Raw genomic sequence first — 22,248 nt, forward strand, 5'->3', positions numbered from 1 at the left:
GCAGTTTCATCTGCGTCCACTTCAATGGAACATTCTTCGCTAATGGGAGGAGTAGTCGACGTCCCTACACAGGAACGTCCCTCTTTCTCAGACGATCAAGAACTCTTTTCAGAGGAGTCCACTCTTCAGATCAATTGTCTGGAGCTCTGGGCAGTGTATATTGCTCTACAAGCCTTCCTGCAGTGGCTGGAAAGCAAACAGATCCGAATTCAGTCGGACAATCCACAGCGGTGGCATACATCAACCACCAAGGCGGACTACGCAGTCGGCGAGACTTCCAGGAAGTTCGCCGGATTCTGCTGTGGGTGGCAGACAGAGCATACACCATATCCGCAGTTACCAGGGCGTGGACGCAGCAGAATGGTCTCTGCACCCGGACGGGTGTCAAGAATCGGCACAATAGCAAGGTCCCGATTTTCATTGCGATCAAAGAGCTCTGGCGACAGGCATCTCACGGTCGGTCAACCGTGGGCACTACCAGACCGGCCAGACTTACTGTCCCAAGGGCCGTTTTTTCCATCTGAATTCTACGGCCCTGAACCTACTGTGTGGCCATTGAGTCCTGGATCCTAGTGTCCTCAGGATTATCCCAAGGGGTCGTTGCCACTATGAGTCAGGCTAGGAAGCCCACGTCTGCTAAGATCTACCACGGACGTGGAAGATTTTCTTATACTGGTGCTCTGTACAAGGAGTGTCCCCCGGGCCATTGGCATTGCCTACTCTTCTTTCCTTCCTGCAATTTCGGTTGGAAAAGGGCTTGTCGCTCGGCTCCCTTAAAGGGCAAGGCTTGGCGCTATTGGTGTTTTTTTCAGAGGCGTCTAGCACGACTTCCTCAGGTACGCACGTTCCTGCAGGGGGTTTGTCATATCGTCCCCCCGTACAAGCGGCCGTTAGATCCATGGGATCTGAACAGGGTACTACTTGCTCTCCAGAAGCCGCCTTTCGAGCCTCTGACGAATGTTTCACCTTCTCGACTATCTCAGAAAGTGGCCTTTCTGGTAGCGATCACGTCTCTTCGGACAGTGTCTGAGCTAGCAGCACTGTCATCCAAGGCTCCCTTCCTGGTGTTCCACCAGGACAAGGTAGTGTTGCGCCTCATTCAGGAGTTTCTCCCTAAGGTAGTATCCTCTTTTCATATTAATCAGGATATCTCCTTACCTTCCTTTTGTCCTCATCCGGTTCATCGGTATGAAAAGGACTTACATTTGTTAGATCTAGTGAGACCACTCAGAATCTACATTTCCCGCACGGCGCCTTTGCGCCGCTCGGATACACTCTTTGTCCTTGTCGCTGGTAAGCGCAAAGGGTCGCAGGCTTCCAAATCCACCCTGGCTCGATAGATCAAAGAACCAATTCTTGCAGCCTACCGTTCTGCTAGGCTTCCGGTTCCATCACGGCTGAACGCCCATTCAACCAGAGCCGTGGGTGCGTCCTGGGCATTACGTCACCAGGCTACGGCTCAACAGATGTGCCAGGCAGCTACCTGGTAGAGTCTGCACACTTTCACCATACATTATCAGGTGCATGCCTACGCTTCGGCGAACGCCGGCCTAGGTAGAGGAGTCCTGCAGACGGCAGTTGCCTCCTCGTAAGGGAGAGCTGTTTTGCAGCTCTAACATGAGGTATTAAGTTACCCACCCAGGGACAGCTTTTGGACGTCCCAATTGTCTGGGTCTCCCAATTAGGAGCGACAAAGAAGAAGGGAATTTTGTTACTTACCGTAAATTCCTTTTCTTCTAGCTCCAATTGGGAGACCCAGCACCCGCCCTGTTGTCCTTCGGGATTTTTGGTTTTTTTGCGGGTATACATGTTGTTCATGTTGAACGGTTTTCAGTTCTCCGATGTTATTCGGAGTGAATTTGTTTAAACCAGTTATTGGCTTTCCTCCTTCTTGCTTTAGCACTAAAACTGAGCAGCCCGTGATCCCACGGGGGGTGTATAGCCAGAAGGGGAGGGGCCTTACACTTTTAAGTGTAATGCTTTGTGTGGCCTCCGGAGGCAGTAGCTATACACCCAATTGTCTGGGTCTCCCAATTGGAGCTAGAAGAAAAGGAATTTACGGTAAGTAACAAAATTCCCTTCTTTTTCGGGTTTCCCATAGACTTGCATTGCACATCGAATAGTGGCGAGGTATTTGCGAAATATTCACGAAGCCGAATAATCGAAGTATTCGATCATACCCAGTAACCACCATCAATCTGACGGCAGAATTTATTACTCTGGTGGTGGTCCACATGAGGTAGGTGCCAGCTGTGCCATACAGCCAGCGCCCGCCTGAACTGCAGTGATCAGAGTCTGCTCCAGTCACTCCTCTTATGTAACCACCATCAATCTCACGACAGAATTTATTGCTTGGTGGTGGTCATCCCGAGGAGCTGACGGGCTGACATGGCTCCACCGCTGTGATCTTAGTGCTCACATTAAGCCATCAAATAATAAAGAAAACAAAAAGTAAAGCTTTACTAAAATCCTACTGATGTAAAGAATCATGTTCAGTCTTTTTCTTTTAACTATGGGGGGGCAAGGGAGGGCAGTTGTGCAAAAAAGAGAATGGAGAAGACAGAGTGAGACAATAGGGATCAAGGCAGGTTTAGGGGTGCAGGGACAGGCAAGGAAATTAGGGAGATGAGGAGTAAGAAACGTATTAATAGTATTACATCTCTGCTGGCAAATGCAAGACGTCTTGTAAACAAAATTAATGAATTGGATACTCTTATGTCAACCATGGATTATGATGTGGTGGGTATTATGGAGATCTGGCTGGATGAGGGCCATGACTGGGTGACAAAAATACAGTGTTATACTATATTTAGGAAGGACAAAAATGGTGGAGGGGTGTGTATGGGTAAATGTACATGGGGAGGGGAATAATGGAAAAATGCTAATGGGGGTTTGCTATAAGCCTCCTAACAGTTTGTAAACAAGGAATACATGGCTAGTTTATGCATACACTGAGGGAAACGGCTCAATAGTTCCCACAGGAAGGGTGCCCACTTCAGAAGACATTATAAACAAAGAACAAGAAGAGAAAATGGCACAAAAGTTTGAAATGCAAAAAAGTTAAATTTCTTTATCGTTCCTTTGGGAGACCCAGACCATGGGTGTTTAGCTTCTGCCTCCGGAGGACACACAAAGTACTACACTTAAAAGTGTAGCTCCTCCCTCTGAGCTTATACACCCCCTGGTGAGCCAGTCCCAGCCAGTTTATCGCTTTGTGTTCAGGAGGCATACATCCACACATGCATTCTCATATGATTTTTTGCCTTTTGGAAAGAGATTGAAGAAATGCGGGTCCACGTCTGGACTCCCGGCATGTCCCTTCTCACCCCACTGTGTCGGCGGTGTTGTAAGGTTGATTTCCAAGGCTGGAGCCTTACATGCCGTGCTCCTTCACCATCCCTCCTGGGCTCTGGCTTGAAGTGGGAGCCAGCACGGTCTCCATGCCTGGCAGGAGACCGGTCTCCATCCACAGCCCCTTGAGGATTCTGTTGTACCGGAGCACTCATCCCCAGGGACCTGGCCCTGCGTCTCAGCAGCTAAGTACCTGAGACATTTATGTGTTGGGGGTCCCTGTTCTTTATTGTATGGGGAGAGTATGCTGAATGTATTTATTTTGACATTTCCGGCGGGTTCTCTAGCTTTCGCCCGAGAACCGCGCCGATGGTGCCTGTGCGTCGGCCTCGCCGCTTAAATTTAGGCCCCGGCTTTGCCGGAGGCCTAGTTTCTGTTAACTACCCTCGCATGTCACTCATGCAAGAGGGACAGGCACGGCTCCTCCCGGCGGCCGTTCTGCACAGGGGGAAGGGCACTCCCCACTGCTGGGGCGTGTCTCCTCCCCTGCAGGTCTCTATGGCCCTCCAGTTCCTGCTCTCCTACAGGAACGCCCCCTCTCTTCGCTCCGGCGGCCATTTCTCAGGCAGAGTTCACTCTGCGCTGGGCCTTTCTGCACTCTGCATCCCTGCTGAGGTGCTGTGCATTGGGGGTCCGGGCTTCGGGATCTGGAGGGCACACAACACCGCTTCCAGCGGTCTGGTAAGCAACAGCCGGTCTCCGGTTGTGCACCTCTGTATATTCTCCCTGGGGTTCATTCTCTTGCAAAGCCCCCACTCCAGCAGCATGTCTCACACAAGGAGCAAGGCTCCAAAGCTTTATTCTGTATGCGCTGCATGTAAGCTCCTGCTGCCTGAGCCGAGCACCTATCCACATTGTGATGGTTGCTCTAACTTGGCGGTGCCACAGCCTGGAGTCTCACCCCCAGTGGTCTCTCAGGCTGATGCTGCACTTGTGGCTGAACCCCCGGCCTGGGTAGAGTCCTTTTCTAGGTCTATATCCCAGTCATTTGCTGAGTCCATGGGACTTTTGTCCAGGACTTTGATGAATATGCATCAGCCCCCTTCACAGGGTGCCTCTAATGCTCTTGACAGAGGATTCCTATCCTCTGACCTCCGTCCATCAGAGCTCACAGAGGATTCATCATCAGGTCCCAGACCCCGTCCTTCTAAGAGAAGGCGCAGGGTTTCCTCCCCCTCCTCATCCCGCGGCTCTGACTCAAGAGCTGACTCGCAAGATGAGGAGGATGCCCTCACGGGGGGCTCGGAGGCTATGTACCCCATCGATCTCTCCGAGGGTGACTCAGATCTTAGTGACTTGATTGCTTCTATTAATTCTGTACTGGATCTCAATCCGCCAGTCTCAGAGGAGCAACCCTCTCTGGCAGAAAAGCATCAGTTTACCTCGCCTAAAGGTCCAGTCACACTAAGCAACTTACCAGCGATCCCAACAACGATAGGGATCGCTGGTAAGTTGCTAGGAGGTTGCTGGTGAGATGTCACACTGCGACGCTCCAGCGATCCCACCAGCAACCTGACCTGGCAGGGATCGCTGGAGCGACTCGCTACACAAGTTGCTGGTGAGCTCACCAGCAACCAGTGACCAGCCCCCAGCGCCGCGTGGAAGATGCTGCGCTTGGTAAATATCGGGTAACCAACCCGATATTTACCTTGGTTACCACCGCACGGAGCTACACGTGCAGAGAGCAGCGCACACTGAGCGCTGGCTCCCTGCTCTCCTAGTTACAGCACACATCGGGTTAATTACCCGATGTGTGCTGCAGCTAAATGTGCAGAGAGCAGGGAGCAGCGCACAATGCTTAGCGCTGGCTCCCTGCTCTCCTAGCTACAGCACACATCGGGTTAATTAACCCGATGTGTGCTGCAGCTAAATGTGCAGAGAGCAGGGAGCAGCGCACAATGCTTAGCGCTGGCTCCCTGCTCTCCTAGTTACAGCACACATCGGGTTAATTACCAGATGTGTGCTGCAGCTAAATGTGCACAGAGCAGGGAGCAGCGCACAATGCTTAGCGCTGGCTCCTTGCTCTCCTAGTTACAGCACACATCGGGTTAATTAACCCGATGTGTGCTGCAGCTACATGTGCACAGAGCAGGAGCCGGCACAGACAGTGAGAGCGGAGGAGGCTGGTAACAAAGGTAAATATCGGGTAACCAAGGACAGGGCTTCTTGGTTACCCGATGTTTACATTGGTTACCAGCCTCCGCAGAAGCCGGCTCCTGCTGCCTGCACATTTAGTTGTTGCTGTCTCGCTGTCACACACAGCGATCTGTGCTTCACAGCGGGACAGCAACAACTAAAAAATGGCCCAGGACATTCAGCAACAACCAACGACCTCACAGCAGGGGCCGGGTTGTTGCTGGATGTCACACACAGCGACATCGCTAGCAACGTCACAAAAGTTGTTCGTTAGCAGCGATGTTGCTAGCGATGTTGCTTAGTGTGACGGGGCCTTAAGAGAGTAAAGAGTGTGTTCTTTAACCACTCCAGTTTTCAGACCGCTGTGACCAAACCCAGGGCCTGTCCTGACAAACGCTTTCCAAAGAGTGGTTCTGATGACCGTTTTCCCTTTCCACCTGAGGTGATCAAGGAGTGGTCTCACTCTCCAAAGGTAGACCCCCCCGGTGTCTAGGCTCTCAGCCCGGACCGTTGTGTCGGTGGCTGACGGCACCTCACTTAAGGATTCCACTGACCGTCAGATTGACCTTCTGGCCAAATCTGTGTATGAAGCTGCGGGGGCTGCGTTTTCCCCGACTTTTGCAGCAGTGTGGGCTCTCAAAGCCATCTCTGCTTCTCTAGAGGAGATGCAGTCCCTCACCAAGGAATCTATGCCTGAGATGGTTACCTTAACTTCTCAGGCTTCACCTTTTTCATCTTATGCCATATCTGCCATGCTAGAGGCTGCTCACCGCACTGCGGTGGCTTCAGCTAATTCCCTTGTTATCCGCAGGATCTTGTGGCTTCAAGAGTGGAAGGCAGATGCTTCTTCCAAGAAGTTTCTTGCTGGGCTCCCTTTTGCTGGTTCCCGGCTGTTCGGTGAACAGCTGGATGAAATTATTAAGGAAGCTACTAGCGGGAAGAGTACTTCCATGCCACAAACCAAGACCAGGAAACCCGCCCAGGGTAGGAATCAATCGAGCTTTCGTTCCTCCAACTGGTCGTCCTCTAAGCCCTCCGCCTCGTCCGCTAACTCAGCTAAGGATCAGAAATCCAACTGGCGCCCAAAAGCGCGTCCGCAGAAGACCGCAGAAGGTTCTGCCACTAAGGCAGCCTCCTCATGACTCTCTGCCCGCTCCAGCCACGTCCTTAGTCGGTGGCAGGCTCTCCCACTTTGGCGACGCTTGGTTAAAACAAGTCTCCGATCAGTGGGTGAGAGATCATATATCTCACGGCTACAGGATAGAGTTCTCTTCCAGCCCGCCAAACAGATTTTTTTCTCTCAACTCCCCCCTGCTCCAAGGCCGCCGCCTTCTCACAGGCCGTGGCATCCTTGCAGGCCAACGGAGTGATTGTACCAGTTCCCGCTCGGGAACGGGTCAGAGGTTTTTACTCCAACCTCTTCCTAGTTCCCAAAAAGGACGGTACCTTTCGGCCCATCCTGGATCTCAAGCTTTTCAACAAGCATGTTCCGGTGCGGCATTTTCGCATGGAGTCTCTGCGATCAGTCATTGCCTCTATGACCCAAGAGGATTTCCTGGCGTCCATCGACATCAGAGATGCCTATCTACATGTGCCAATCGCAGTTTCACACCAGCGTTGGTTACGTTTTGCGATAGGAGAGGATCATTTCCAATTCGTGGCTCTCCCCTTCGGGTTAGCCACAGCCCCTCGGGTATTCACCAAGATCATGGCGGCAGTGATTGCGGTCCTGCACCTCCAGGGGTTGGCAGTGCTTCCTTACCTGGACGACCTTCTGGTCAAGGCTCCATCCAGCGCAGACTGTCAGCGGAGTGTCTCGCTCACTCTCGCCACTCTAGCCCAATTCGGGTGGCTTGTCAATCTTCCCAAATCCACTCTGACTCCGACCCAGAGTCTCACGTACCTAGTGATGTAGTTCGAGACTTTGCCGGCACTGGTGAAGTTGCCCTTAATCAAACAGCAGTCTCTCCAGCTAGCGGTGCGCTCTCTACTGCGGCCCCGCCGTTATACCCTCAGGCGCCTGATGCAGGTGCTGGGTCAAATGGTGGCGTCCATGGAGGCTGTTCCCTTTGCCCAGTTCCATCTGTGCCCTCTGCAGCTGGACATTCTCTGCTGTTGGGACAAGCGGTCTTCCTCCTTGCACAGGTTAGTGGCCCTGTCGCCACAGACCAGGAGCTCTCTTCAGTGGTGGCTTCGGCCCCTCTCCCTGTCCCAAGGGCGCTCCTTCATGGCCCCGTCCTGGGTGATCCTCACCACGGATGCCAGTCTATCCGGCTGGGGAGCGGTATATCTCCACCACAGAGCACAGGGCACTTGGACTCCGTCAGAGTCAGCCCTTTCAATCAATGTGCTGGAAACCAGAGCCGTGCTTCTAGCTCTCCTAGCTTTTCACCACCTGTTGGCGGGCAGGCACATTCGAGTCCAGTCAGACAACGCGACAGCGGTTGCCTACATCAATCACCAAGGCGGGACACGCAGCCGCCTGGCAATGATGGAGGTACAACGCATCCTTCAATGGACGGAGGACTCAAAGTCCACCATATCCACAGTCCACATCCCAGGCGTGGAAAACTGTGAGGCAGATTATCTCAGCCGTCAATGCGTAGACGGTGGCGAGTGGTCCCTGCACCCGGCAGTGTTTCAGTCAATTTGCCGCAAATGGGGCACTCCGGACGTGGACCTAATGGCATCCCGTCACAACAACAAGGTTCCTGTTTACGTGGCTCGCTCCCATGATCCTCAGGCCTTCACCACGGACGCTCTGGTTCAAGACTGGTCCCAGTTTCATCTGTCCTACGTGTTTCCCCCTCTAGCTCTCTTGCCCAGAGTCCTGCGCAAGATCAGAATGGAGGGTCGTCGAGTCATCCTCATTGCTCCGGACTGGCCCAGGCGAGCTTGGTATCCGGACCTGCTCCAACTGGCCGTAGAGATGCCGTGGCATCTTCCGGACCGTCCAGACCTACTCTCGCAAGGTCCGTTTTTCCGCCCGAATTCTACGGCCCTCAAATTGACGGCGTGGCTCTTGAGTCCTGGATTTTGACGGCTTCTGGTATTCCTCCTGAAGTCATCTCCACTATGACTCGGGCCCGTAAGTCTTCCTCCGCCAAGATCTATAACAGGACTTGGAAAATTTTCCTGTCCTGGTGTCGCTCTTCCGGCCATCCTACTTGGCCATTCTCTTTGCCGACCCTTCTGTCTTTTCTACAGTCCGGTCTGCAGCTAGGACTGTCCCTCAACTCTCTCAAGGGACAAGTCCCAGCTCTGTGAGTACTGTTCCAGCGGCGTCTCGCCCGGCTGGCTCAGGTCCGCACCTTCATGCAAGGCGCGTCTCACATCATTCCGCCTTATCGGCGGCCCTGGGATCTTAACTTGGTCCTCACGGTATTGCAGAAACCCCCTTTTGAGCCTTTTAGGGAGGTTTCTTTGTATCGTCTTTCTCAGAAAGTGGCCTTTCTAGTTGCCATAACTTCTCTCAGGAGAGTCTCTGATTTGGCTGCGCTCTCCTCGGAGTCACCTTTTTTGTTTTTTCACCAGGACAAGGTGGTTCTCCGTCCAACTCCGGACTTTCTCCCTAAGGTGGTCTCTCCCTTCCACCTTAACCAGGACATTTCCTTACCTTCCTTCTGTCCGGCCCCTGTTCATCGCTTTGAAAAAGCGCTGCATACTCTAGATCTGGTGCGTGCTCTCCGGATTTATGTGTCTCGCACCGCTGCGCTTAGGCGGTGCACCTCTCTTTTTGTGCTAACCACAGGGCGACGCAAGGGTCTCCCTGCTTCTAAGCCGACCTTAGCCCGTTGGATTAGATCGACCATTTCGGACGCCTACCAGAGTACTCAGGTGCCTCCCCCGCCGGGGATCAAAGCACACTCGACCAGAGCTGTCGGTGCCTCTTGGGCTTTTAGGCACCAGGCTACGGCTCAACAAGTCTGTCAGGCTGCCACTTGGACTAGCCTGCATACCTTCTCGAAGCACTACCAAGTGCATGCTCATGCTTCGGCAGATGCGAGCTTGGGCAGATGCATCCTTCAGGCGGCTGTCGCCCACTTGTGAAGTTAGGTTCTGCCTACTTCTTAGTTTTTCTTTTTATTTCCCACCCAGGGACTGCTTTGGAACATCCCATGGTCTGGGTCTCCCAAAGGAACGATAAAGAAAAAGAGAATTTTGTTTACTTACCGTAAATTCTTTTTCTTATAGTTCCGTATTCCGTAATCCCTGTTGCCTGTTGGCAATTTCTTGTTCCGTGTGTTATCACCGGCTGTTGTCGTGGACAGAGTTTCCGGTTGTTCCGGCTCTTGCTCTGTTCTACTTGTGGGTGGCTATTCTCCTTCAGCTTTTGCACCAAACTGGCTCACCAAGGGGGTGTATAAGCTCAGAGGGAGGAGCTACACTTTTAAGTGTAGTACTTTGTGTGTCCTCCGGAGGCAGAAGCTATACCCCCATGGTCTGGGTCTCCCAATACGGAACTATAAGAAAAAGAATTTACGGTAAGTAAACAAAATTCTCTTTTTTATTAACACTATTATTTATTACAAATACATTATGCAAATTTTGTGATTGTCCTGAGATTAATCAAGTAAGGCAAAGAGGATGGAGTCACAGAGCCGCAGGTGGATGAAGAATAATAATGTAGAACATAATTTAATAAAAAGCAATCCAAACCGCTCTAGGAGAGCCCAATGAGGATTTATTTCCCTCAAAGTTGGTAATGAAGCTAGTGCATATATATGTATGGGCCCAACAGAAAACCTCCAACAGGTAAATGTCAACCAGAAGCCTCTCCTCAATAAGGTAGAGAATGGGGGGGGGGGGGGGGGTTTAGGTATTGAGTCAGGAGCACCAATGGCAGTCCTTAAAAAGAAAATGGGGGTAAGGATTGAATAAAGTCCGGATACATAAACCTCTATGAAACAGGGAGTGCCAAAGGAGAAATAGTATACAAAAATGAATAATTCTGGATAATTGGTGCACCAGTGGCAGTCCCTAAGGGGAGGGTGAGAGTGAAGAATAGTCATGAAGCAGAGAGGTGCAAGTAAGTTGGAATATTACAAAAACTAGTCGTGGAGCAGAGAAGGAACAAATGACTAGTAAAGGGGTTAAAAAAATAGTCATAAAGCCGAGAGATGCTATAAGTATTTGGAGTTTGGCTATAACCAGACTAGTCTGGAGCAGAGAGGTGCAAATGTAGAAAAGAAAGTAAAAATACATCTAAAATGACAGTCATGGAACAAGGAGGTAGGCAGTAGTAACAGATATGGCCACAGCTCCTGATCAGCGCTAAAGGTCTGAGCTGAGCAGTAAAGCTGAGAGAGGAGGGGTGCTAGATGTGTCAGTGAGAGAATTGTTCAGCACAGGATGCTGCGTTGCTGGCACAACTAAAGAATGAATCAAGGTATACCTGGTGGGGAAGTGGAGCGTGGCGGCGGATGAGCAGTCCCAACGTCCGTTTCGCCTGAGCGCTTTTTCGAGGCAGATAGTGTCTAGGGGTGCTGGCAACTAAATAAAGGGTCAGCACAGCCTCCTAACATAACTGAACAGGTAGAGGGTGAAATGCTACAACAAACTGAAAAGGCAGCTAATAATAATAATCGGGTTCTTATTATGGGGGATTTCAACTATCCAAACATACAGTGAGACATAGAATCTTCTGGTTCTGCTAAAAGCCGTAAATTCTTATCTACTATTCAAGACAATTTCCTCTTTCAGATGGTAGATGAACTGACAAGGGGAGATAATCTGTTTAGATCTGGTCCTGTCAAATAGACTGGATACAATTTCAGATCTACAGGTCCGGGAGCACTTGGGCACTAGCGATCATAATATGGTAAGCTTCAATGTAATATTCAATAGAACATTTCAAAGGGGAAATGCTAAAACCTGGAATTTTAGGAAAGCTGATTTCAACAAATTAAGGGAAGAGTTTAAATGTGTAGATTGGGACAAAGTCATGGTAAATGGGGATACCGAACATAAATGGGGAAAGTTTAAGGATATACTACTAGAGTCCTGTAAAATCTTGTGGTAAAATGTACTAAAATAAAAAGAAACCACTATGGATAAATAAGACAGTACAAATATAATTAAACTAAAACAAAGGGCATTTAAAATCTTAAAGGCTGAGAATACAGAAAAAGCATTCCAGGAATATAAAAATATCAATAAGAAATGTAAAAAAAGAAATCATACAAGCAAAACTAGCTACTGAAACAAAAAAACTCTAAGGACATTAAAATCCCCAGAATCTTTTATAAATACATTAATGCCAAAGGATATCATGCTTTTAAAATATAAGTTAATTATAGAGGATATAGAAAAGGCTGAGATATTAAACAGGCACTTCTCATCCGTGTTCACCAAGGAACTGATTGTTCCAGGGATCATTCAACAAGGAAAACATCAAAGTTCACCACCTGCCACAAGATGAAGTATGTCTGCGTCTTGGTAAACTAAATATTGACAAATCACCTGGTCCTTATGGCATTCATCCACAAATATTGAGGGAATTGAGCTCAGTAATTGACAGAACGCTGTATCTCCTCTTTTTAGACTCTCTTGTAACAGGGTTGGTGCCTCTGGATTGTTGACGTTGTACAGTTATTTAAGAAAGGTAAGGGGGTGGATCCAGGCAACTACCGTCCAGTAAGCCTGACATCAGTAGTATGCAAAGTTTTTGAGGACATCACATTATAAGAGATTACAGGCAACGGTATATTAGAGAGAATAATATAATAACTGACAGCATGGATTCATGGAAGATAAGTTGTATCTAACCAACCTGTTGGGGTTCTATGAGGGGGTAAGTGCAAACCTGGATATTGGTAATGCAGCTGTGATTTATTTGGACTTTGCAAAGGCATTTGATACTGTACCACATAATAGCCTTATACTAAAGCTCCAGAAGCAAGGACTAGGGGACACAATATGCAACTGGGTAAGGAATTGGCTAAAAGATAGAAAACAAAGAGTAGTCATAAATGATCCATTCTGTAAATGGGCTATAGTCAGCAGTGGGGTGCCGCAGGGATCTATGCTAGGACCGATTCTGTTTAATCTCTTTACTATCAATCCCATCCACAAGGTAATTAAAGTGTCAGTCTTTGCTGATGACACCAAACTATGTAGGATATTAAAAACTGACCTTGATAGTACAATATTACAAACAGATCTGGATAAGATGTCAGAATGGGCAGATACTTGGCAAATGAGATTTAATGTTGATAAATGTAAAGTAATGCACCTAGGACGGAGTAATCCTATAACTGCGTATACATTAAATGGAAGTAAACTCAGGACTACAGAACAGGAGAAGGACTTGGGTATTCTCATTACAAATAAGCTGAGCAGCAGCACTCAATGTCAGGCAGCAGCTGCAAAAGCAAACAAGATTCTAGGGTGTATAAAAAGAGAGATTAGATCCCGTGATCCCAACGTATTGTTACCCCTCTATAAATCACTGGTAAGGCCACATCTGGAATATGGGATCCAGTTTTGGGCTCCACATTTTAAAAAAGACATTCAGAAGATAGTTCAAAGGCGGGCAACTAGATTACTACAAGGAATGGAGTCCGCCCCATATGATGACAGGTGGAAAAAAACACGTCTCAGAAGAGATCTCATTTATATGTATAAATACATGTGTGGTCAATATAAAGGATGGTACATGACCTATTTGGTCCAAAGACAATATTAAGGACCAGGGGACACTCACTGCGAGTGCAAGAAAAGCGATTCTGGCAGCTAAATAGGAAGGGGTTCTTTACAGTTAGAGCAGTCATGTGGAATGCTGCCGACAAGAGTTAGTAGTAATGACAGACACTATAACAATTTTTTTTTTTTTTAAAAAAAAAAAAAAAGGCTGGATGATTTCCCCAAAAACAGTTTTAGGAGCTCTTATACCATGGACCTGTGGACACACACACACACACACACACACACCCTCTGAGGTTTTATTCTGTGGGGAGCAAAGTTCCCGAGACAATCATGACCCAGTCCGGGGAGTCACATGGTGCTGCTGGCGCCATTGTTTTTGGGTTTTTTTCTTAGCATCTGCCCTTGGGCTAACATACAATTGGTCCTGTGCCAGGCTAACAAAGGCCGGCCAATGTTACCAGCCTGCCCGTCATGTTACGTCGCTGCCATGCGCTGCTTCGGCTGTGGACGAGGAAGAGAACTGTTTGGTTCTATTTTCTTTTTGAGTGTGTAGAGAGCGGCAGGATGGGGCCAGAATTATTATATGGGTCCAATTGTAAGACTGTTACTGTTATTTTATGCCCCCCCCCCCCTCAAAAAGCGCCCAAAATGTTCAAAAATATCACTGAAAAAGTCACCTTATCCCGCTAATGATGCGGCCCATTACCTGGCTGAAAATGAGACTCTGGTGGGGTGGACGGGGCCCCCTCTACAAAGTAATGTCGGGGGGGAATAAGGATCCAGTGAGTCCAATTTTTGGACTGATTTATTTTTTTGTTTTTGGCAAGATGGGCTCCTGTGTATGGAGGAAATTGGAGACCCAGCTGTCGGACGAACGCATGGCTCAGTCATCCGCTATTTATTGTGTATGGGGCCCTTGGTGACAGGGTGTAATAAGTGCCACATAGTGTGTAATAAGCGCTATACAATGTATAAGTCCCCTTAGAGGGCGTAACAAGGGCCACACGGTGTAACAAGTGCTCATACAGGGCATAACTGACTCCCTGGCAAAACCAGGTAGTCACACAGTGCAGGCCCCCGCACAACACCTTTCCCACACAGGGTTAAACCAGCTGACCTGAAACCCTAGTCACCCCCTCAGGAAAGGACAGATATACCAGTGGGCGGGACCAGGTGGATGGGAAACGCCCACCTAGGGGTCTGGAGAACCCGGGGCGGGAAAACAATCAGAACAGAACAGTCTGGAGCTCAAGTGGAGTCCAGATCAGTGTCGAGGTCTGAGGCTCAAGTTGACAGGCATCAGGGTTGGAGCCCTGGCGTTCTGGCTAAGTGGCAGACTGTGATTAGTGGCAGGAGGAGACGGGAAGACGGCTGCCGGAGATCCAAGGTGGACCGGGGCAGGGTTGTAGCCCGCCGGTACCAACACCGGAGAACTGTCCCAGAAACCATGCACAAAGGGGGTACTTGGACCCTGAAGCTAGGACCAGCACCAACGGCCTAGCTAATTAACCAATTGAGGGCAGGATTTTAGGTCCTGTCCCAACCTAAGTCCCGAAAAGTAGACAACCACCCACAGAGAGGGATAGGGCATCCGCCAGGGCCCGGCAGATCCCACGGGTCAGCCTCTGACGGGCACGGCTCCCAACCAAAGGACCTGGAGCGGACTCCCGTGTTAGACACCGGGAAGTCCATCACTGAAAAACACAGAAGTGCAGAGGAAAGGGACATTGATCACCAGCCAGACCACGAGGATGTGCCGCAGGATCCAAACTCAGGCCAACTACATGCTGGCAAGATTGACGGCCGAGATGAGGGATCTGGCTGCAGCCGTGCGGGCACACGAAGAGGAGATGGCCTCGGAGGAGCAGGTAAGCGACCCACGCCCCTATGTTCCACCGGAACCGGCCCAACAGGCTATGGAGCTCGGTCTGCCCCCGTCCGCCACGTCGCCTCCCTCGCTGCCCGCACCTGCAGTTGTTGCCCCAATCGGTCCGCTGCCCCAAGCAATGGCAGCGGAGCCCGTTACATTTGCCTGCGAGGGCCTGGTGACGGAACCCTCCGGCCATGAGCATGTCCCCGCTCCGGCACCCGTATCAGCCCCGCGCCGGACCAAGGCTCGGGAGACGTCCCCTCTGGCCCCGAGCTAGGCCGCAACCCCGATGACGACAGTCCCGGCCAAGGCAGTCCGCCCGGCCGCATCAGAGACGACGCCCGACCGGAAGTCGGCACCAGCAATGACGCCGACCTCTCCCAAGTACCCAGTCCCGGCTGAGGCGCAGCCGGGATGCACCTGCAGTGCAGCAGAGCAGGCCGCGGGTCAGCGGAGCCCTCAACTTCACGTGAAGCCGGCAGTGAGGGCGTCCGGATGATCCAAGCCCCTGAGCAGGAGGAGGCGGAGCATGGAACCAGTGCCCGGTATTGGGAGTGGCAGCGGCAACAGCTGAAGTCCGAGATAGCAGCCCGAGAGAAGCGGAAGGCCAAAGTGCTCAACCGTACATACCGGGAGAAAGACAACCTCCGGCAGGCAACCTTCCGGGTGCGGGGCCTGACGTACCAAGGACAGGTCCGGCATTTTAACCCCCAGAAGGGATGGGGTTTTAGATACGAGCCGGGCCTGGAGGCAGAGATATTCGTCTCCCGGAGAGATGTGTCTCCACAGCTACCGACTGGCCATCCGGATCGAGACCTAGAGCCCGAAGAGTTGGTTTCGTACACCCGTCACTGCGGAGAGAGGGGATGGTTCGCCCTCGATGTCAAGAGGTGGGTGAAGGTTGGTGAACAGCTGCATCTCCACCCTCCTCCGCCATCTCCAAGTCAGGAAGATGTTTAAGGTAGCGGTTCCCGGCTACCCCAGTTAAACCCCGTTGACAGTTCATAGTTCTTCAGTTTAAAAGGACCACGGCTTTTGCACTGGAAAAGCCAACCCAAAAACTTTTGGGCTTTGTAAATAGATCCTGACAACCCTTCTCATCCCGCTGCAGTCTCTGGAGAGGCTGATTGGAGGAAGGGCCTGCGGTAGAGTCAGCCGAGCCCCAGTCACTACTAAAACCGGTGGCTAACCTCCAGGCCAAGGGTCCCCTGGACATAGGGCCCTTGAGTTAGACTGCCGGCCCTTGAGAAAGACTGAGCGTCACCCAGACCCGTTCCTGGACTTGGGCAAAGGGGTGTGCACCAGTGCTTAGTGGTGGCACCAGGGAACAGGTTGTTTTGGGTGGGGGCGCAACAAGAAGGTGGTCCGGTGCATCCCGTTCCGTTTATATGTGCAACGTTCAAGATATGTGCCTTCCGTAAGGGAAGAAATTGTAAACTGCTAGTATACTTGTTATTCTGTTTCTCTACTTTTTTACTGTTCCCGTTAAAATAATTGGTGGTGGTGGGACAGCCCGCGGACGGTCTGTATTAAACCAAGGGGGAATGTGACGCCCTGGCAAAGCCAGATAGTCACACAGTGCAGGCCCCCGCACAACACCTTTCCCACACAGGGTTAAACCAGCTGACCTGAAACCCTAGTCACCCCCTCAGGAAAGGATAGACATACCAGTGGGCGGGACCAGGCGGATGGGAAACACCCACCTAGGGGTTTGGAGAACCCGGTGCAGGAAAACAGAACAGAACAGTCTGGAGCTCAAGTGTACAGATCAGTGTCAAGGTCTGAGGCTCAAGTTGACAGGCGTCAGGGTTTGAGCCCGGGCGTTCTGGCTAGGTGGCAGACGGTGATCAGTGGCAGGAGGAGACGGGAAGACGGCTGCCGAAGATCCAAGGTGGACCGGGGCAGGGTTGTAGCCGGAAACCGTGCACAAAGGGGGTACTTGGACCCTGAAGCTAGGACCAGCACCAACGGCCTAGCTAATTAACCAATTGAGGTCAGGATTTTAGGTCATGTCCCAACCTAAGTCCCGAAAAGTAGACAACCACCTACAGAGAGGGATAGGGCATCCGCCAGGGCCCGGTAGATCCCACGGGTCAGCGTCTGACGGGCTCGGCTCCCAACCAAAGGACCGGGAGCAGACTCCTGTATTACACACTGGGAAGTCCATCACTGAAAAACACAGAAGTGCAGAGGAAAGGGACATTGATCATCAGCCCGGGTGTGGGATCAGATACACCCGTCTGCGGAGGCCAGCCACCATCACCCTGATTTACCAAAAGAACTGTGTGTTTATTGACTCCATACATCAGAGCAACCTCATCCAGCACCAGGACAACCGAACTGTAAGTGTGCTGATCCCTGCAAGCCTGCACAACACTGGGCCCCGGGGCATCCATCCCTACCCACGGAGGGGTTAACATCCAGCTGCCATCACATCTCCCCCGGGCACCCCATAACAGCAGCGGTGGTGCTACGTCTCACCACACACCGTGGGTGGCGTCACAGACAGTTTATAACAAATCCCGTACAATTACGTCCCCTTTTTATTCAAAGTGTCCGCACGACTCCCGGGTCCGGTAGAGTCCCTCGAGCCATACCGTAGATCCGGATCCGAGCTGACACGGGGGCGGCATGTAACAAGGGCCACACGGTGTAACAAGTGCCCATACAGTGCGTAACAAGGGCCACGCAGGGTGTAACAAGGGCCCATACAGTGAGCAAAAACTGCGCTCTGTGCAAACCACACTGACCAATTATTTGCTTGTCTGAACGAGGTGGGAAAAGCTACAAAAAATGTTTCCTAATAGGAGAAAAATGGATGCAACCAGGATAGAAAAAATTGACACATGGACCAAAAATAGGCCCAACGCACTGGAAAAAAAGTGTTTTTCACATATGATGAAAGACAGAAAACAATCTCTTAACTATTTGTAATTTCTGCTCTGCATCAAAATTAGTGAAGCAATTTTTGCACAAACTGAGCTATTCCTGAAATGTCCACAAGGGGGCAGCGTCCTGTAGCCTTTGGCAGGTTTTTTAATGTGAAAGTCAGAAGCTGGAGTACAAATACCAAGGTGATCCCAAAGCTTCACTGGTCAATAATGAAGGGGGGGGGTGAAATGGGGTTCAGCCAGAGGAAGGAACAGTATGTAGCTAAAGAGAAATGGAAACGCATGTGTCAATTTGTCTAGAAGTGACGTGTTGAGAATTTTGGGGGCTTTTTTGGGCAGGTTGGAATTTATGTCCACTCTCTTGGTGGTTAAGGTTAAGGAGAGGGGCAGGGTTACTTCAAAAAATAGCAATTTACCCCCTATTCATGGCATAACTTGCTGACCGCTAGGATTGCCAGTGGTGTGGAAAATAAACTCTGCTGCCCTATCCTGAATGGAGCAGAGGTGCGCAAGCTCAACCTCCCCTCCATTTATTGTCTATGAGACTGATGGAAAGTGCAAAAGACAATGAAACAGAAACTGGTCATGTGCACCTTTGCTCATTCCCCCGTGGATGGGGAAAACATTCTATTCTAGTATAATCCTTAAATACTCTCCCAGTGCTCTAGGGTGGGGGAGGAGTAGTTCAGATATTAGTGATCTAACTAATAAAAGGGTTCTTCACTATTAGTCAGGGGTACTGGAAGGGTTAATCAAGGGATTAGTGCTCCTTTTCCCTGGTCTACTGGGGTAATGGAAGGATTATTAGTTTCTTTCATGGTGGTTTAGGGTAGTGGACACTTGTTTTTCTGTGGAGGAATGAAAGCTCATTTCCCTGATTGGTCTAGGGTACTGGAAGGGTTAAACGCTGCCTTCCTGGTGGTCTAGGGTGGAGGAGTTGTCTGTTATTCAAGGGATTACTGCCCACTTTCCTGGTCTTTTAGGGTAATGGAAGGGATATTATTTATTTAGCTCAGTTACCTTGCATTATTAACTCCACAGCGTTACAGACATCAGCATCACTGTCCCCATTGGGCCCAAACTCTATATTACATAGTGGTGAATCTTTGGATTGTGCCAGGAAACCAGAGGAAAGCCATGCAAACACGGGGAGAACATACAAAGTCCCTGCAGATGTTGTCCTTGGTGGGATTGGAAGCCAGGACCCCAACGCTAACGATGCTAGCCACTGAGCCACCGTGCTGCTTCCCTCATTTCTCTGATGGACTAGGGTTGGAAGTGTTACAAGCTATCTTTCCGGTGGTCTAGAGAAATGGAGAGGTTAATGGACATTTTCCTAATGACCTAGGCCAGTACAGTGGTTAATTGCTACGGTAGAGGATGGAAAAATTACAGTTTCCCTGATGGTCTAGTGAAATAAAAGCATTTATGGCTATTTTTCTGGTGCTCAGGATATTTCAGGAGCCTTATGGATATTTCTCCTGTGTATAGAACACCAGAGGCTTAATTAGTATTTTCCTGCTGGCTTCAGGAAATTAAAGTATTTATGGATACTTCCCTGGTGGTCTGGGGTGGTACTTTGCACGTTGCGACATCGCTACTGCGATCTCGTCGGGGTCAAATCAAAAGTGACGCACATCCGGCGCTGGTAACGACGTTGCAACGTGTAAAGCCTAAAAGCAAAAGCGTCAAAAATCGGTGATCTGTGTAGTGTCGGTCATTTCCAGAATTTCGCTGCAGCGACAGGTACGATGTTGTTCCTCGTTCCTGCGGCAGCACACATCGCTGTGTATGAAGCCGCAGGAGCGAGGAACATCTCCTTACCTGCCTCCACCTGCAATGAGTGTCAACCCGTACTATCCGTCGGCGTCTGAATGAAAAGGGACTGTATGGTAGGATACCCAGGAAGACCCCACTTCTTTCCCTGAGACATAAAAAATCCAGGCTGGAGTTTGCCAAAACTTACCTGAGAAAGCCTAAAACGTTTTGGAAGAATGTTCTCTGGTCAGATGAGACAAAAGTAGAGCTTTTTGGGAAAAGCCATCAACATAGAGTTTACAGGAAAAAAAAGAGAAGCATTCAAAGAAAAGAACACGGTCCCTACAGGCAAACATGGCGGAGGTTCCCTGATGTTTTGGGGTTGTTTTGCTGCCTCTGGCACTGGACTGCTTGACCGTGTGCATGGCATTATGAAGTTTGAAGACTACCAACAAATTTTGCAGCATAATGTAGGGCCCAGTGTGAGAAAGCTGGGTCTCCCTCAGAGGTCATGGGTCTTCCAGCGGACAATGACCCTAAACACACTTCAAAAAGCACTAGAAAATGGTTTGATAGAAAGCACTGGAGACTACTAAAGTGGCCAGCAATGAGTCCAGACCTGAACCCCATAGAACACCTGTGGAGAGATCTCACAATGGCAGTTTGGAGAAGGCCCCTTCAAATCTCAGGGACCTGGAGCAGTTTGCCAAAGAAGAATGGTCTAAAATTCCTGCAGAGCATTGTAAGAAACTCATTGATGGTTACCGGAAGCCGTTGTTCGCAGTTATTTTGGCTAAAATTTGTGCAACCAAGTATTAGGCTAAGGGTGCCAATACTTTTGTCTGGCCCATTTTTGGAGTTTTGTGTGAAATGATCAATGATTTGATTTTTGTTTCATTCTCTTTTGTGTTTTTTCATTGCAAGCAAAATAAATGAAGATAATAATACCAAAGAATTTGTGATTGCAATCATTTTCAAGAAGAAACTGAGTATTCTCTGACAGAATTGCAGGGGTGCCAATACTTTTGGCCACTATATGACTAAAGGTCTGGGGTAAGTGTAGGAGGCTTATGGATATGTCTCTAGTGGTCTGAGGTAGTGCGGGGGGCTTATGGTTATTTCTCTGGTGATCTGGTCAAGTGTAGGGGCTTATGGGTATACCTCTGGTGGTCTGGATTAAGGGGGTTTATGGATATTTTCTTGTAATCTGGGGTAGTGTATGAGGATTATGGTTATTTCTTTGGTGTCTAGAGCAGCAGAAGGTTAATGCATGTTTCCCTGGTGGGCTAGTGGTGAGTTGGCTCCAGCAATATGTTCAATCTCACAGAAGCCATCCTGGGGGTCCCTGTACGGTGGACACAGGCAGGCCATTCATTACAATGGTTGCCGTTCACTTGACTGACCACTATGTAACACAATTGTTATCCTGGGGGTGCCGGCCTCACCTTATTCAATGTGAAAGGGGTCGAAGCATCCCAAAAACATTTTGTGAAGTGTCACTCAGTGGTCAGACTATGGGGGCCACAGTAGGGGGATGTCCATGTTGGTTTTACCGGTGACTCTTCCTGGTTCTCGCCCTCTCCTGACATCACTGGAGTTATTGTTAATATTTGTTATATTCATTTCTTGTTCTCGTCCTCCATGTGACGCGTTTCGCCCTCGTATATTCGTGTAATCCTGCGCACGCTCCCCGTGGATCGTCTAATAATAATCATGTAACCTCTCACACCGGATGCACCGGACGCCGCCATCATCTTTCTCCCGGCATGCATCGCAGCAGACGGACAGATTGTCACAGATTCCACAACAGGATGTTCTCGTCCCCGGCCGCGTCCTGCAATAAAGACTAAGGATTAAACATCTTACACCAGACATTCAGAGCCGGCAATCATTAAATAAACATATCTACCCTTCTAGAATGTTCCAGAGACCCCCAAAATAAGAGTAACGCCTCATCTCGGAGCCTCTAAGGCAGTGGATCCAAATGACTAGGCCGAAGCCCCTCTGTATAGTGCACAACATATAGCAACCAATCACAACGCAGCTTTCATTTTTTATTCTGCTCTTGAAAAATGAAAGCTGCGCTCTGATTGGTCGCTATGGGCAACAAAGAAACCTTTTTGGTGCATGATTGTGTAGGCCGAGGTTCACACTGCCACTATGTTTTAATGCAGCAATTTTTATCATACACTAAGCCCCTTCCCTTACCTTGTCCTTTATATGCAGCCAAATAGATATAGTGCTCCTAGTTACATAGGTTGAAAAAAAGACCGGTCCATCAAGTTCAACCTTCCTCCACTAATCATATTTGTCATTAAATTATATATAACCAACAATGTTGTGTGTAGTAAGGAAATCATCCAGCCCTGATATAAAAGCTGTTATAGTATCTGCCATTACTACCTCTTGTGGTCGGCATTCCACAGTCTGACTGCTCTAACTGTAAAGAACCCTTTCCTATTTAGCTGCCGGAATCACTTTTCTTCCACTCGCAGTGAATGCCCCCTGTGCTTAGTATGGTCTTTGGCTTCACTGACACTTGGCTTATTCCTTTCAGGTAGTGTTCCCACACACAATTATATATCTTTACTGGTC

The 22,248-nt window shown here is 49.6% G+C and overlaps 1 protein-coding gene across 2 annotated transcripts in view; it reads left to right on the forward strand.

Annotated features, from left to right (window-relative positions):
- Positions 1-22,248, forward strand: part of SUB1 (SUB1 regulator of transcription) — a 502,862-nt gene that overhangs the window by 436,264 nt on the left and 44,350 nt on the right. The window lies entirely within an intron of this gene.

This window comes from Anomaloglossus baeobatrachus, chromosome 1 (assembly GCF_048569485.1).
Source record: "Anomaloglossus baeobatrachus isolate aAnoBae1 chromosome 1, aAnoBae1.hap1, whole genome shotgun sequence".
In the NCBI taxonomy this organism is placed as follows: domain Eukaryota; kingdom Metazoa; phylum Chordata; class Amphibia; order Anura; family Aromobatidae; genus Anomaloglossus; species Anomaloglossus baeobatrachus.